This window comes from Chanodichthys erythropterus, chromosome 4, assembly GCF_024489055.1.
Source record: "Chanodichthys erythropterus isolate Z2021 chromosome 4, ASM2448905v1, whole genome shotgun sequence".
NCBI classification, from domain to species: Eukaryota; Metazoa; Chordata; class Actinopteri; order Cypriniformes; family Xenocyprididae; genus Chanodichthys; species Chanodichthys erythropterus.
In genome coordinates, this window is record NC_090224.1 from 4,668,721 (window position 1) to 4,684,704 (window position 15,984).

General features: G+C 39.9%; 1 long non-coding RNA gene across 1 annotated transcript in view; it reads right to left on the reverse strand.

Annotated features, from left to right (window-relative positions):
- Positions 1-1,533: 1,533 nt before the first annotated feature.
- The window catches only part of LOC137018921 (uncharacterized), a 32,602-nt gene continuing 18,151 nt past the window's right edge, over positions 1,534-15,984 (reverse strand). Inside the window, exon 4 of the long non-coding RNA XR_010894951.1 lies at positions 1,534-1,550. This is a non-coding gene — a long non-coding RNA (uncharacterized lncRNA). The remainder of the gene's footprint in view (positions 1,551-15,984) is intronic.

Consider the following 15,984-nt stretch of genomic DNA (forward strand, 5'->3'; position numbering starts at 1 on the left):
ATTGCTCCATTTGCCATTTTTCGCTATTGTCCTTGCTTGCTTACCTAGTCTGATGATTCAGCTGTGCACAGATCCAGACATTAATACTGGCTGCCCTTGTCTAATGCCTGGAACATGGGCTGGCGTATGCAAATATTGGGGTCATACATATTAATGATCCCGAGATTCGCCTGTTCTTCTGAGGTCTTTTTAACAAATGAGATTTATATAAGAAGGAGAAAACAATGGAGTTTGAGACTCACTGTATGTCATTTCCATGTACTGAACTCTTGTTATTTAACTATGCCGAGGTAAATTCAATTTTTAATTCTAAGGCACCTTTAAGAGCTTAGAAATCTTACTGAAACGTTCACTCCCTAAAAAAAATCCCACAATGAACAGTGAGGGAGCATCGATGCTAACTATGTTCCCTTATGAACCAACTCAAAACACATGTTTTAAACACGAATAGATTTTTTTAATTTTTTTTTTTATGCAAACCATTATTTAATTATATTTCAGCATAAAGATACATCACTAGACGGGTAATGAACATAATCTAGCTAACATTTATAATTTATTTACGGCTGAAACGTTGCGCGTATATGTAACAAGTCATAATGTACTTTAAATTACATTAAAAAATAATGTCAGAAAGATATCAGTTCTGCATGCTGTTGATCATAAATAGCAGTAGTGATTTTGTACAAAGAGGATGATGTCATGTCGCCGGAAATAGTCATCAGTGTCCCATTTTGTAGTGAGCCAGGTTCCTTACCAGTGCCCAAATTCATGTACTCAAAACTGATGACATAGGAAGCTAGTGAGCTGATTGAGATGTACCCAATGTTCATATATATGAACATATGCAACTGAATGCAAGTCTAGTTGCTTATAGTTACCATGTGTACTGTTTTCCTCCATTAAATTGCACTTTTTTATTCAGATTACAGTGTGTATAATAATTCAATATTAATATAGGGGTTTTCCATCTACGGAAAGGGGGTGTTAGGGATCTGTGGACAAAAAAAAGATTGATAGATAGAGAGAGAGAGATAGTTTAATTAACCTCTTTAATTGATTAGCTGCTACTATTTTGAGATTGTGTTTAACGCATATGCCAAATCAATTGCCCAACACCAGAAATAAAACATGCAAATGCATGCAAGCATTGTTAATAGACCTTAAACAGCTTCCGTTTCTATAACTTTAATGCATCACACAGCCCTGTAAAAGGCCACTTGAGAACACCTCCTCATTCCATATGCAAAAGGCACCAGGGAAACAGATCCTAGATTAATGGCACTTAGGTGTTTGCATAAATTCTTTATTAAGCTTGAGTGCTTCAATTTACAATGTGCCTAGAATAGTCACTTTATTCATGTTCCAAACAGCGAGAGTCACACCTGGACCCGTGGCTCCATCTTAAACTCGGGTGCTGAAGATCTGCTCCTCTGGAACGGGCTGATTAATTCAGTGCGGCGCCGGTAGTTTCCGTGAGAGAAGTCAGAAGCAGAGACGCCTCAGAGTGAAGGGCAGCCTTTGCCCCCAGCAGTCGGCATTGCTAAAGACTGAGATTGAGAGGGAGAACAAGAAAGAGTTGCAGTGGCTTTTCTCAGAATGTCATTCAAGTCTTCACCTTCAAATAAAGTAGAGGTCATTAGTAGAGAATTATCTCATTAACAACCCCGCTTGCCGGTTCTCCAGGGACCAGTTTCAGTAGAGGCCAGGCCTGATATATGGATGGAGTTTTAATGTGCTCTATAAAAACGAAAGGGCCAAGCCGTAGACTGGGCTGTAAAATTCAGTCTGTGACAATGCCACCACGGCTTAGTAGATAAAAGGCGTTGGCAGGCTCTTGGAGCTGATTTAGGATTTGTTTCCTGTATCTAAATCAAGCTGAATCATTAAGGATGAAAGCTCAGGTCACAAAACAGTTAGCAAAGCTGATTGGCGCTTTCTTGGACGGCTCACGGTCCTGAGCAGCTGTTTGAGCGGAGGGGAGTTAACTTCCTCACTGTGGCTCACGACTCAGTGCGAGTAAATAATTAAACATGGATAAACACAATCTAAAAAGCATAATGAATATTTTGTGAGGGAGACAGTTTGTGAGTAAAGCTAGCTGGGAAATGACTACTGAAATGCTTTTTTTTTTTTTCGAGTGGCTACGAAAGTGCAGCCAAATAACTGAGGAATCAACATTCTTATCAAGTAACTTCACTCTAGCAGTTTTTATCCATTCTAGTCACTTTTATTCAGTGCATCTCAGTGGATTTGATTCATTCACTCAAGGCTAAAGTAAATTCAGTCATCGTTTACTCATTATTTCATTACCTGCAGATCCAAAAATTACAAAAGCACAATTAAATGATTGTAAAAGAGGTCCATATGACTCTTTTGCTATATTTCAAGCCTTTTGATGCCATATGATAACATTATGTGAAGAATATTAATTATTTACAACAGTAATCAATTAGATCTTGAACCGATTAATTAGCAGAAGTTATTAGTTCAACACCTGTGTGAAGTCATTAATGACAGTTCCTATATGGTTGAACCAGTGTGGTTCGAATGACTAATAATGGTTATGACGGCTCCAGGGGGTTAATAAAGGTCTTCTGAAGCTAAGTGATGCGTTTTTCTAATAAAAACATCCATATTTAAAACTTTATAAATTAAAAAAACTAGCTTCCGGTGGACGACTTTATGCAAAATGTGCAAATCGATTTGCGGTGGAAGAGTACCTGACACACACCGTAATGACGAACACGGAGGCGCAGAGGATAGAGCAAAACAAATCACCGGTCATGGATTATAAGTCTAAAATGATAATTTTTAAAGAGAAATATTGGAGGATTTCGATATAAGAGAAGAGGAGCTTAAATTTTTTGCACAGCCCTATTTTTTTGAACCGCGAGAGGCGTCTAAGCTTGCAATACTCCTAAATCCTGTGTCATATATCGCGTCAGAGGATTACTCATTTGCCGCAAGTCGACTTGCGCATTCTGTGTGCGGTTGTCCACCAGAAGCTAGTTATCTGAATTTAAAAAGTAGTAAATATGGATATTTTTCTTACAAAAATGCATAATTTAGCTTCAGAAGACCTTTATTGAAGGGTTAGTTCACTTCCAAATAAAATTTTCCTGATAATTTTACTCACCCCCATGTCATCCAAGATGTTCATGCCTTTCTTTCTTCAGTCGAAAAGAAATTAAGGTTTTTGATGAAAACATTCCAGGATTATTCTCTTTATAGTGGACTTCAATGGCCTGCAAACAGTTGAAGGTCAAATTGACAGTTTCAGTGCAGCTTCAAAGGGGTTTAAATGATACCAGACAAGGAATAAGGGTCTTATAGCGAAACAATCGGTCATTTTCTAACAAAATGCAAATGTATATGCTTTATATAAACAAAACCGCACTTTCGTATTCTTCAAAAAGCTTACGCTGCATGTCCTACACCTTTGCTATTCAACTTACGAAACGAACGCTGCGCCAATTCCATTTTTTCCGTAAGTAGAATAGGGAAGTCGTAGGACATACAGCGTAAGCTTTTTGAAGAATATGAAAGTGCGGTTTTGGCGGAAGCACTTGGTCATTTGTTTATATAAAGCATATACATTTACATTTTTTTCCGAAAATGACCGATCGTTTCTCTAGATAAGACTTTTATTCCTCGTCTGGTATCGTTTAAAGCCCTTTGAAGTTGCACTAAAACTGTAATTTTGACCTTCAACCGTTTGGTGCCCATTGAAGTCCACTATATGGAGAATAATCCTGAAATGTTTTCATTAAAAACCTTAATTTCTTTTCGACTGAAGAAAGAAGGACATGGACATCTTGGATGACATGGGGGTGTATAAATTATCAGGAAATTTTTATTTGAAAGTGAACTAATCCTTTAACCCCCTGGAGCCATATGGATTACTGTTTTTATGGATGGATGCATTCTTTTTGGCTTCAAAACGCAGGCCCTCATTCACAACCTTTATAATCCTTGGAGGACTAAGGATATTTTAAAATATATATATTTTTAATATCTCCAATTGTGTTTGTCTGAAAGAAGATAGTCATACACACCTAGGATGGCTTGAGGGTGAGTAAATCATTTATAAAATCATTTTCATCACATTAAAATGGCATGATCATTTAATCATGCCATTTTAAGGGAAATGCATCCTCTGCCTTTGGCCAAGCACTTACATTAGCATTTATGTACTGGTGTAAAATATGTTTCTGGTCTTAAAAATTAAAAAGAAGTGTTCCAAGTTTGATGGTTGTGATGTCAAATGTCATTTGGATTTTCACACTTTCATCTGCTCAAGTAAATAAAAATTCAGCACCTAGAAACAACATACCCACTGACTTGTGCTGTTTATTTTTAACACCTAATCATTTCCATGCTTGAGTTACTGCAATGATAGTGTGAAAAAAGTCTATTTTAAGTGTTGTAAAATCACTGTATTGCACCACCCTGCAAACTCATCACTCCTCACCAGCTGTGGAGGGAACATTTCTGTCGGATTGGACAGCTGTTTAACACAAACACACCATCCCACCATCTGCAGGGAGAAACCTGTTGGCCAATTATACCCGTCGAGTGTGCAGTTATTGGTAGGTTGACAATTAGGAACTGATGCCATTCGTACTTGAGCATTAGGCACAGACAGTGATACTGCAATGCAGCGTGGGAAGCGTGTTGATTACAACCATCAATTAAGAGTTTCTTTTCTTACAGTCACTCATCATGGTTATTCCAGACATGTGCTTTTAGCCTTATAATAGTGAAATGATATTTTAAATAGCATGGCTCGGAAAAGTGCAGACAATTTGGGAAACATGTAGGCTATTTGTCAGCCACTATTTGTCAAAAAAAGGGTTAGCTCCGAGGTAGCAAATATATAATTATTAGTCACCTCTATTATGTTTTGTGTTGAAAATAACAGATAAACATTCCTTTAATTAAAAAGCATGATACCATGCCGCAAGTCCATGTTTTGAGACTAATTGGGCAAGCTGCTCAAAATATGGAGCTGAGCCACAAGCTTCTCTAAAAAAGTATTAGTGTAAGTTCACCCAAAAATGAAAATTCTGTCATTAATTACTCACCTTCATGTCATTCCAAATCCTATTCCAAATCAAATGCTATAAAAAATTATCTGTGGGTTATTTTGAACTAAAACTTCACATACACACTCTGGGGACATCAGAGACTTATTTTACATCTTGTACAAATGGCATAATACCACCCCTTTAAAGTGTTCTTTTGGCATGATTGTTTCAGTATGAGATTGGAGATTTCTCTGTAGAATCATGGGTAATGTAGTTTTTCACCAGGAATTCCACCGTCCAATGTGATTATTTAAAAAAAAATTTGATATTATTTGTGCTGGTGGCTTCAATTAAATACCATCAATTAACAACCTCGTAGCTCACAATAGGTCTGTCTTTAAAGGTTTATAAATTATCGTAAAAAAATAAATACCCCTATGGAGAAAAATAATGGGATTTTTACTTCCAGAACTCAACTGTTGCACTCTATGTGATACTCCACAGCATGTAATCAAGTAAATTGCCTCAGATTAGAATAAGAAAACCTGCTAAACCAAATAAGACCACATGGGGATGTTTATAAAGGAACGTAGACTAAGTGAAGACAACAATGTGCAAGCTGTTTCTGATAACTTCAATGTCTCTCAGAGATACGCTTGTAGTGTTTTACCACAGTGCATGCACAACATATTCACTAAAGCTCCCCGCAGCTCTTTATCCCGATAACATATACCACTAGCAGCACACATTGCTGCTATGAACCTTTTGAAGTCTGGTTTTGGATGCACTAGACAGGCTGAGGTTCACCCTCTCTTTTTTTTTTTTTTCTTCGAACCTTGACTTTGATTCCAAGTTATTTCCTTTTTTTTTTTTAGAGAGGTCAATAGTGGTAGAGGGGTGGAAAAGTTTTTCTATGTCTTTTTATTCAAGGGGTGTACTAGACATGGCTAGAGGGTCCAAATGATAATCAATATACAAACAGCAGGTCTTTTTCAGTAAGAAGACCCTTAAGTAGACCCTTCAATAGTGCAAACCGAGAACATTTGTTCACATAGAAACAACAAAATGGTGTGTAAGAGAAACATGCCCCAATTACAGTAAATACAGGATTTGACAGAGTTACCATTTTGAATTGTTGGAGATGGATCACATGATCTCCACTGTCTTCCCATTGGTAGTCCCTACTTTGCTCCACATTTGCATACAGTCAAACTTTTCTCAACTTTGATGCATCATTGGACACACCCACATCCTGTTGCCAACGGTCACTGTCGCTCATGTTGCTGGAAGTTGCTAGCTTTCATTGAAAATTAATGAGCTTAGCTCATATTGTCACTGCAACTTGGCAGGATCCCGACAGGAAGAGATGCTTTTCTGTTTGAATGTAAGCAGATGGAGGAGATGCCTCAGTATGCTGTCATATTATTGACTACCTTGATTAGTTGTTTTAAAAGTGAAGTCAAGACGTTTGCAACAGGCGCTGTAGGACTGCACATTCAATTCTCCGCCAACCATTACTGACTGTCGTAAAACTCAGAAAACATTTCCATGACAGCAGGGTCTTTATGTGTCATGAAAGTGAGTGGCAAGAAGTGGTTTTATGACATGAACCTCCCACCTTGGGAGTAACACCCAGAGAACTACTTTTACACCACCTTAAAATGTCATGTAGGGTCGCTTGCGCCAAAAATAGTATGAAATAGACATTCTATCAAAGCAGTCTTTAACCCTATATGATACAGTGTATAGTCATCTGACAGCATAATGCATTTTTGAAAATAAAAGGGTGTCTTTATACAGTAACCAGTAATTTATTGTTTTTAAGCCACATTTACTTACACCTAAAGATGAGACACCTGCTGAAGTTCTCCACAAAATGCTTTATTAAAGGTGCCCTCGAATCAAAAATAGAATTTTCCTTAGCATAGTTAAATAACAAGAGTTCAGTGCATGGAAAAGACATGCACTGCGTTTCAAACTCCATTGTTTCCTCCTTCTTATATAAATCTCATTTGTTTAAAATACAGGCGAATCTCAACATAACACCGACTGTTACGTAACAGTCGGGGACTCCGCCCCCAATATTTGCATATGCTCATGATCCAGGCCAGGCGGAACCGCCCAGCGGAATCATCGGAAGTTCTGCAGGCAGAGTGAAGAAACAAGCCAAGCGAGGATAACAGCGAAAATGGCAGATCATGAAAATAAATGTTATGTTCCAGGCTGTGCAGGGGATGTGAAAACTTTTCATAGTCTTCCTCAAGAAAAAAAAAAAAACAGTCAAAAGGCATGGCTGATTTTTATCTATAACCGGATACCGGAACAATTTAACTCAAAGTTGTTAGTTTGCTCTGCCCATTTCACCGCGGACAGCTTTTCTAACCTGGGACAATATCAAGCAGGCTTCGCTCAGCGTTTGACACTGAAGAAAGGGGCAATTCCAACTATATTCCCGCAAGCAGTAAGTAGTGCTTTTATCCACATCTTGGCTGTAGAAACTATTTCTGATTAAATGTAAAGTTTCTTAGTGAACTAACAACATAAACGACCATGTACCCAGTGTTGTCTAGATCCAATGCAAGATGCTAGTACAGTAATTACTATTAACGGTGAGGTTAAAATGTAGTACTGTCTTTGTTATATAAATCTATAACATAACCGTAGATACATATGCCGATTCTCTTTTGTCGGATATAATTATAATTTGACCTATATTTAACCAACAGCACATTACACCGAAGCTAACTATGTTAGTTTATTTGCTTACAGATAGCTACTCGATCCTTCTAGCTAACTTTCTACACCGTTCAAGCTGAAACGATAGTCATTTGACAAGAGATTTAGTCACTTTTTTCAAATATTTTTATTTTTGAGAACTTGTATGACAATTTTGCACGCTTGTATTTCAGACTCAGTGTACATCACCGCGTACAAAGGATGTAGGCTATAATACATAATACATAATGGCACTGTTATTTACAGAAACCTTCCATACTACTGAAGTAGCAGAAATCCCACACATAGGTTTAAAAAATTACTATCCAGTGTGGTTTTAAAATACCTGTGGTATTTCCCTGCAACATATTCTCTCTCTCAAGGGCCATACGTGCACAATTTCCACATGTACACCTGTGGAAAAAGATATTTATAGACGATGTAAGTTTTTGTTACTAATAGCTAAATCGTAATCACACTACAGCAGCTGAGTAGTAAACATGACACTGCTTTTTTTGAATGTCTTCTATGCTTTACTTTGGTTGGCTAAATAAATCAAATTTAAAATCATATCGGTAATGTCAATATATTATAAACAAATTTTTCGCGCTACACAGTTCGTTGTTTAGAGTTGTTATTGCAAAGTGAAGAAGCTATCATTGTAAAACCATACAGCGACACATTATTACAATTATTTTTTTTTACAATGCTAATGCAAATACTGACGTTATGAGTTATAGTGTAAAGTTAACGCTATATGCTAGTTCCATTGACGTAACAGTTACGTTTTGCAGGTTCATACTGAAAATGAAGACTAACTTACCACTCAGAAACGTCCATGGCCAATCGCAACAAAATTGGTTGTTCCTCTACATCTGCATCTTCGTCAGAAACAGGCTCAAACATATAAGGTTGAATACCAAAACTCTCCATCGTTCACGTCGTACAGTACAGATTTGTTCACTATCAGTGTGAGCTACTGGAAGGAGCCGAACAGTGAAACAGCCAATCAGAGCGGAGCACCATATTACTATTCATGAGCCTTCCAAATAAGGCAAAAACAGACCTTTTCATTAGGGATGTCCAGATCCGATCATGTGATCGGAAATCGGGCCCGATCACGTGGTTTCAGACTCGATCGGAATCGGACGTTACCTCCCGATCAGGACTCGGATATATATGTATTAGGGGTGCAACGGTTCTCGGTAAAAAAATCAAACCGTACCGTATGGTTAAAATAGCAACGTGGAAAACAGACAGAGTTCAAATAATGTACGTTTCAGTCGATGGATGCGCAAAACGTTACAACAACGATAATCAAAAAGCGTGGACAAAACTCGTAAACTTAACTGCGAGTGCCGTCTGCTCTCATGTCCAGTCATTTATGCCGTCATCACCCGGGTGTTGATACAGGTGAGACCTGAACAGCACACGTTGTTATCTGTGTTTAAACTAACTCATTTAAGCCTTGCTGATTTAAACCTTCAAGAACAAGACGCGAAAGAGAACTCGCACGCGCTGTGAGAAGATTTGTGTGCGCTCATCCGAAGCGCGCACACGCTTATTCCAGTCAGCGCGCAAATACTGAGTTCTCTTTCACGTATTGCGCTTCAGCGGACAAATTCATACAAAATTATTTAAAAATGCCCGTCCTAGCGAGTATCCTAGCAAACATAGTCGGTTATGTCTTAAGTGAACGTATATTAGTCGAGAAAGACAGCGCATGTGGAACAGTATAGGTATGTAGCCTACTGGATTGTGCATGTCTTAAAGGGAGAAAAACTATTCCTGCTGCCTGTTTTTAATGTTAAATAAAACAACAAATAACAAAGAAATCACTTACTGCTCTTGACGGAATAGTATTTGTAACTTCAATAATTATTCATCTTTATTTATTTTATACAGTAAAGATAATATGCTGTGATATTTTATATTTGATTACTTTATCCATTTTCTGTACGTGAAAACGACTGTTAGATACCTGAAAAACCTGAAAAGCACTGTTCCTGGATCTGTTTTTTCGCTCTTCTTTATTCTTTTTCATGTATAATAGAAGTATCGGATCGGGACTCGGTATCGGTAGATACTCAAAATCAAATGACTCGGACTCGGACTGGAGGGCAAAAAAACGTGATCGGGACATCCCTACTTTTCATTCTAGGGGCTATTTGTGGGGTTATAAATGGAGCTGTAAAACCATATCTGGACAATTTTCGACCATAAAAAAGCCACATACCCTCTATGTAGATATCAGGGAACAATTTAAAATGTTTTTTCAAATCACTCAAGGGCACCTTTAAACACATTTAGCTATTTATTTTTCTTTATCATTATTCTGTTTCTGCAACTTTGGTGAGTTAAAGTAGTTTTTCCAAAACGCTGTTGGACATTGTTGTTATTTGAAATCAACCCAAACAAACCCACACCTCTCTTCATTGCTCTGCCTCCAAAACTCACCCTCCAATCCTAACCTCCCTGCTCCGAGTCGATCTCGAACCCCGGCCCGATTGCTGCTGGCAGGCGAGGCGAGTGCACTAACAATGACGCTAAACACCACATTCTCTAACAGCCGTCACTTTGCAGTGGTTTACCTGAACAACTCTCACTAGCTGGCCTCTCTTACACACTCAATGTGAGAGTGGATGTCTGTTTATCACAGCTGATGTGCAACAAAATAATGCTTCACGAAAAATATAGTGCAGATGATGAATGAACAACAAGGAAGCACAAAAAATGAAGGTACAGTACACGAGGGTAAATACAAATAAGAGTTCGTTTTTAGTCACCAACAGCACAGCAGCTCCAGACCATCAATGACACTCAAACCCAGTGTTACTCACATGTGAAGCGGAATCAAAGCAGCCTCCACATCTATTTTCAGGTTTTCCTGTTTATCTCTCTCCAGCGCTGGGAAGCTTTTCTAATAAAAACGCATGTCCTAAAGCACTTGCCCAGTCATAAACCTTCATTCCAGTGATTTTTTTTTTTGAGCTCTTTTGTAATGTGTCTCATCTCTCTTTCTGCAGTTTTTTTTTTTTCTTTTTCAAATCTCCCTCTTGCTTGTTCTGTCTCTTTGACCGTCATACACCCTCTAATGCTGATTGGTTACACGTTTGTTGTTGGTGTCGGCCCGACTAACTTCCAAACAGTGTTTTTGAAAAACTACTCACCCCACCTTTAATTAGATGTTGTTAACTTATCCACTTTTTCTATAGTTGTACATAAAAGTGAGAAAATATGAATGCTTCCATATGACAACAAAGTACCAAAATGGGGAAAAATGGCGGTGATGCCATATAGAAACTTTTTAATTGCATTAGTCCATGTCCTCATTACCTTTTATTAAATTATTTACTTATGTTTATTATTTGTGTGTTTTCCATCATAAAATTGCATTTATGCATTTTATTTTCAGTTTTTCTTCTCATACAAAAATGAACTAGAAATTTGCAAGATGGAAAGGGCAAGAGTTATGCTTTTATAAACAACATTGAAGAACTCATTATAATGATTTATGAAAAAAAGAAAATATTTAAAGATGCTGCCCATAACTTTTTTGTGTTCAAAATGCACAAAAATTATATAATGAGTGAATACATCATGAATCCAATGCAATTTAATTTTGCTATATTAAAGCAATTTTATGTCAGAAAAAACAAATGTGTAAAATATTCAAGTGCTAGAATATAATGAACATGCAGGGTTAATAAAAAATAAAAAAGTAGGAAAACTAGGAAAATAATAACTTTAAAAAAAAAGCATATGCCTCAAGCAAATAAACCAAAAAAAAAAAAAAAAAAAAGTTAGACCAAATGATAATATTCATAGTTGGCACTGAAACAAATATACTAACAGTAATAAAGAAAGTTTCACAAAATAAAATCAAATAAATAAACTCATTAGCAACAATATAGCTGCCCAGCAGAAAGAAAGAAATCTATCATAGATCCTGCCCCTTTAAGAGATCAGAAACTCTTTGGTAATACATCAGAGTGCATTAGTTTGTTAATATATTCAAAGTACCTGCTATTTTCATAAGCTCACAGAGAAACTTGGCCATGCTGCAACCACAGGACTGTAAAAATGTGCGGGTGCAGGTGCCAATTGGGCAGGGATGAGGCAGTACTAAAATAATTCATCTCTTTAACAGGGCCAGAATTATGACTACCGTCATCAGTGGCTGGCACCCGTTATAACATTTTCAGTGGTGTTATGCATTTAATCGTGTCTTATTGCAGTAAAGCAACACTAAATTTAGAGTTTTCCTTTCCATCTTTTCTCCGGTCATTTTAAGATTCAGCAACCAACTGCATCCTGTTAATTAGTTTATTTTCCATTGCATTTTGGTTCTCCATCACCCTGCCCATGTGAAAAGCTTAACTTTTTGTTTGAGATGAGGCTATTCTCTACCCACTGATCTCTTAGGGAGCAGCTTCATAAATGTATTAAAAAAAATCCATGTTCAACTCCGGCCCGCTATATAGATATCATTTCAGAGAGGCTCTCTCAGCAGGGTTCTGCGGTCCTCTGCGGTCCTCTTCACCTGAAGCTGCTTTTCTACCGCTGAGAGGGAGAGAAGCAATCTCCCAGCTGTCCTTTGGCAGGGTGATTCTGGACTGTGCTATCATAGGTGTCATTGATTCCCTGTGCTTGATGGTGTTGAATAGACAGAGAATGTAGATGGAGTGTGGCTGAGTTGAGAGGGGCCATCTATGTCCTTTTAGTCCCATCCACTCAAGTCTTCACTCATTCCGCTGAATTTAGATTCCTACGGACTGCGGTGAATTTAAAGCACTCCCGGACGGATGTCGTGGTTCTTGTTCTCATGCGCTCACCCCGTCTTTCAGTTGCTTTTTCTCTCACGGCCCTTTGTTTCACCCACTTCTTCCTTTCATTTTCTTTGTGCAATGTCTGTTTCATCTTCCTCTTCTAGTTCTTCTTGTACTTTGTGCTTTTCTTCTCCTTCAGCATACTTCTTCTTTTTTTTTTTTTTAAAGCGATAGTTCACTCAAAATTGAAAATCTGACATTATTTATTCACTCTCTTTTCAATTTAGATTCTGCCGTTTCATTTTTTTATTTTTTTTTCATGTAATGAAGGAAGACAAAAGCATTATAAAAGTGGTCCATATAACTCATTTGTTACATTCTGAAGTCTTACAATAGGTTTGTGTAAGAAATAGACAATCACTGAAGTCAGGGCTTGACATTAACTTTTTTGCTCACCAGCCACTGTGGCTAGTGGTTTTCCAAAGTTACTAGCCACACAGCATTTTCACTGGAAACAGTTTTGATTTGTCAATCAATACCATGGAGAAAACCTGCCATAAAGATATTTTTAATATTATCTCATAATTTGGCAGCAGGTATTATATAGGTTGCTGTCACTTTAAGATCTGTCGCACGGATCCATTACACTGTTACATATGCGTTTTCTTTCTCAATTGTTTATGTCCACTTAAAGGATTAGTTCACTTTATAATGAAAATTACCCCAAGATTTACTCACCCTCAAGCCATCCTAGGTGTATATGACTTTCTACTTTCTGATGAACACAATCTGAGTTATATTAATAATATCCTGACATATCCAAGCTTTATAATGGCAGTGAGCGGGGGCAAGTTTAAAGCTAAAAAAAAAGTGCATCCATTCATCATAAACATACTCCACATTCTGGGGGGTAAATAAAGGCCTTCTGAAGCAAAGTGATACATTTGTGTAAGAAAAATACCCATATTTAAAGGTGCCCTAGATTCAAAAATTGAATTTGAATTGAATTTACGGCATAGTTAAATAACAAGAGTTCAGTACATGGAAATGACATACAGTGAGTCTCAAACTCCATTGTTTCCTCCTTCTTATATAAATCTCATTTGTTTAAAAGACCTCCGAAGAACAGGCGAATCTCAACATAACAATGATAATAAATGTTGCGTAACAGTCGGGGTGTACGCCCCAATATTTGCATATGCCAGCCCATGATCCCAACATTATGAAAGGCATTAGACAAGGGCAGAACGTCTGGATGAGCACAGCTGAATCATCAGACTAGGTAAGCAAGCAAGGACAATAGCGAAAAATGGCAGATGGAGCAATAATAACTGACATGATCCATGATAACATGATATTTTTAGTGATGTTTATAAATTGTCTGTCTAAATGTTTCGTAGCATGTTGCTAATGTACTGTTAAATGTGGTTAAAGTTACTGTGACGAGCAGGGCGGGCAAGAGCCATGAGGGAACGGCGCGAGGCCGGTGACGCGAGTGATAATATGCATCACCTGCGAGGCGCGCCGGCCTCGAGTCTCTCATGGAGGAGCTCCGGAAGCATAAAAGGAGGAGCGATGTCAGTGAAGGAGAGAGAGGACCAGGCCTGGACTTTATTTTATGTTTTATTATGTTTGTGTGGCCGGCAGACTTCCGCGAGGGTCTGCCGGCATTACTTTCGTTTTGTTCTTTGTTCATTTTATATTAAAGTTACATTGAACATTCGCAGGTTCCCGCCTCCTTCTTCCCGTATATACGAACTGTGTTACATTGGTGCCGAAACCTGGGAGGAAGAAGGGACATGCTGTCGGAGAGCTCTCGCTGCTGAGGGGGATCGTGGTGCTGCGGAGTTCGGGCAGCGCGGGAGTGGGAAGACCAGAAGAGGCTGCCTGAGGTGGTGGTACTGGAGCCTAGTGAAAGGTGGGACGGAGACCCGGATGCCATGCTCCTGGGACGAGGTGGGGTGGCTGCCATCCAGAAGGGAGCGGAGGAGTCACCGCCGTCCGCCGTGGGCCGGAGCCTGCTACCGTCCGCCATGAAGGGGAGGAGCAGGGGACGGGGGAGGAGCTGCCGGATGCCCTCAGCCGGAGGGGCCATCGCCGGCCGCCAGGAGGCGGTCGAGGATCAGGCCGTCCACTGAACATCCAGTGCCACCGCATGGCACCGCGAAGAAGAGCCTCTTGGCAAGCTGAGGACCGAGCGGCAGTGTGTCTGGGAACCGGACCAAGAATTTTTTTTTTCTCTTTTTCCTGTCTCCCCTCTCTCGTTCTGTCGCTCCCCTTGCTTTAGTCTCCTTTTTTTTTTTTTTGCTTTAGTCGATGTCAGTGAAGGAGAGAGAGGACCAGGCCTGGACTTTATTTTATGTTTTATTATGTTTGTGTGGCCGGCAGATTTCCGCGAGGGTCTGCCGGCATTACTTTCGTTTTGTTCTTTGTTCATTTTATATTAAAGTTACATTGAACATTCGCAGGTTCCCGCCTCCTTCTTCCCGTATATACGAACTGTGTTACATTGGTGCTGAAACCTGGGAGGAAGAAGGGACATGCTGTCGGAGAGCTCTCGCTGCTGAGGGGGATCGTGGTGCTGCGGAGTTCGGGCAGCGCGGGAGTGGGAAGACCAGAAGAGGCTGCCTGAGGTGGTGGTACTGGAGCCTAGTGAAAGGTGGGACGGAGACCCGGATGCCATGCTCCTGGGACGAGGTGGGGTGGCTGCCGTCCAGAAGGGAGCGGAGGAGTCACCGCCGTCCGCCGTGGGCCGGAGCCTGCTACCGTCCGCCATGAAGGGGAGGAGCAGGGGATGGGGGAGGAGCTGCCGGATGCCCTCAGCCGGAGGGGCCATCGCCGGCTGCCAGGAGGCGGTCGAGGATCAGGCCGTCCACTGAACATCCAGTGCCACCGCATAGCACCGCGAAGAAGAGCCTCTTGGCAAGCTGAGGACCGAGCGGCAGTGTGTCTGGGAACCGGACCAAGAATTTTTTTTTTCTCTTTTTCCTGTCTCCCCTCTCTCGTTCTGTCGCTCCCCTTGCTTTAGTCTCCTTTTTTTTTTTTTTTGCTTTAGTCGACGTCAGTGAAGGAGAGAGAGGACCAGGCCTGGACTTTATTTTATGTTTTATTATGTTTGTGTGGCCGGCAGATTTCCGCGAGGGTCTGCCGGCATTACTTTCGTTTTGTTCTTTGTTCATTTTATATTAAAGTTACATTGAACATTCGCAGGTTCCCGCCTCCTTCTTCCCGTATATACGAACTGTGTTACATTGGTGCCGAAACCTGGGAGGAAGAAGGGACATGCTGTCGGAGAGCTCTCGCTGCTGAGGGGGATCGTGGTGCTGCGGAGTTCGGGCAGCGCGGGAGTGGGAAGACCAGAAGAGGCTGCCTGAGGTGGTGGTACTGGAGCCTAGTGAAAGGTGGGACGGAGACCCGGATGCCATGCTCCTGGGACGAGGTGGGGTGGCTGCCGTCCAGAAGGGAGCGGA